Here is a 2,101-nt window from a genome sequence, read left to right as displayed (position 1 = left end):
CCTTCTGGCAAAGAAAATTAAGAGTCCTGGCAGTATGAGAGATTTGGTATAAAAAGACTGAGACCAGAAATGGTAGGGTGGCAGCATTTGGAACTGTCCCTCACCTCCAAGCTCCCCTTGGTCTCTGGAGAAGGATCGTGGGGACTCTGCAGGTCTGCCCACGATCTCATTAAAGAGACTAGTGGATATCTAGCATTAGAGAGATTTTACAGCCTGAGGATGTGCCCAACTGTGACAAGAAAATGACTGCCGACCAAAGCCAATCCTTCACCCTCAGAATTTCAAAGACCAGTCCTCGGAGCAGTAGCATCTTTCCAGAGCTGACACTCTGAGGAGAGCGCTGCATGTGGCACTGCCACAGATATGAAAAGCAGAAACTTCCACGTGCAAATGACCACATGGAAAGAGAGGAGCACAGTCCTCCCCCCGCCTCCCTTAAGCAACATAATTACTAGCTGAAATCTTTCTATGAGGGTCTCCAAAATGACTGAGTCATTTCACTGGCCCGTTAAAGAAACACAAACATTTGTTTGTAAGCTTAGGCCTTGGCCTGCCTCCGCTGACTTTCTAAATATGGAAGACCTAGGTTAACTTCAAGATGTCTTTGGGAGGGTGTGGATTCCCCTGAGTTGCTTCTCTACCTAAAAGTCACTGTATCAATACATTTGTGAAGATGTAGCCACCACCATGAGCTGGTCAACTGCAGGATGGGGCATCTTGGGGCTGCTTTCGGAAAAGACTATGGTGCTCAACGAGAGTCACTCCAAGGGCAGCGGAGTGATGGCCAACAATGCTGAGCATCCTCGTGTCCTCTGATCTTGTGGAACTTACGTTCAGTGACATGAAGAACGTGTCAGAGGCCTCCAAAGGGACCAAGAAAGGCACCATCTACCTTACCCCTTTCCTCTTTCTTTCTGTCCAGGGCGAACGATGCCATGCAGTCCTTCGTAATGCCATTTTATCTCGTGAAGGCCTGTGAGATCAAGCAGCCTGTGTTTGATACAAACATCAAAGGAACAGTGAAAGCCGAAGCAGGCGGTGGCTGGGAAGACTCTGCTTCCTGCAAGTCCGCCTTCACGGCAGGGGGCGCCACTGAGTCTGGGACGCACGTGTTCTAGGTGGCATCTCAAGCGTCCAGGGGTGAAGCCCTCAGTGGAGCCTACGGCCACTCTCACATGCCTGGCAGGACTTGTGCCTTTCCCCCGCCAGTCACTAGTGGAATGTACCCCTGCCCTCCTGGCTGCCCTTCTCCACCGTCTCCGCCTGAGTTCTATCCAGGGCCTCTCAAGATGGACAGGGCCATGGGGTATGTGCAGCCCCCACCACCGCCCTATCCTGGGTCCATGGAACCTCTGGTCAGCCCTGATGTCCCTCCACTCCTGCAGCCGAAGCCAGGGCCACAGAAGCCGCTGTCAGCACCTATTATAACCCAGGCAAACCACACCGCGTCTCCACGCCCAGAAGCAGCCTCCGCCATCTTACCTGGGCTAAGAAGGTAGGAAAACCCAGTAGATGCCACCCATCTCCTGCCTCCTGCCTGCCTCCCTCTCTGTCGTTGTTTCCTACTCCTTCCCTCAGGGTAGCAGCTGGGGCTGGGGGAGCTGAGGGAGGGCTTCGTTCTTCCTCTAGGTCTGATCATAAACAGTTACCAGGAAGGAGCGCTGGGGGACAGTTGGGTCCCTGGCCTCGGGAGAGGCGTCTCGTTGCTTCCCAGCCGCATGCCTCCCTCACATCTCTGGGGCTGTTGGGAGCACGTGGTATCCCCCTGGCACCCCCGCCTTCCCGTGTCACTCTCGTAGCTTCTCCCTACGCAGGGGCTCTCTGGCCACCTCCTCCGCTGCAGTCCAGCTCCCTTGGTCTGGCAGCCACTCTACACTCAGTCTCATGAGCCCCCTCAGACCAGCCAGGTGTCTTCCCACAGACCCCTGCCAGGCCTGGTTCACATTCCCTCCTCTGGTCTGTGCCTGGCCTGGAAAGGCCACCATGTGCAGGCTGTCAGCCCAGATTCCGCTCGGCCCGATTCTGGCCCCAGCCACTGTCACCCTCCCCTTCCCTGTCCTGGGTCATGGTGTTGCCAACTCCATGTGACTTTTGAGATTGT

General features: G+C 55.1%; 1 pseudogene; it reads left to right on the top strand.

The window, feature by feature from the left end:
* Positions 1–741: 741 nt before the first annotated feature.
* LOC108536900 (WW domain-binding protein 2 pseudogene) lies at positions 742–1,888 on the top strand (annotated as a pseudogene).
* The last annotated feature ends 213 nt before the right edge of the window (positions 1,889–2,101 follow it).

Source organism: Rhinopithecus bieti, unplaced genomic scaffold, assembly GCF_001698545.2.
Source record: "Rhinopithecus bieti isolate Rb0 unplaced genomic scaffold, ASM169854v2 scaffold_13577, whole genome shotgun sequence".
Classification (NCBI taxonomy): Eukaryota; Metazoa; Chordata; class Mammalia; order Primates; family Cercopithecidae; genus Rhinopithecus; species Rhinopithecus bieti.
Note: the sequence above shows the minus strand (reverse complement) of the source record. Positions and strands in the feature narration are given on the sequence as shown.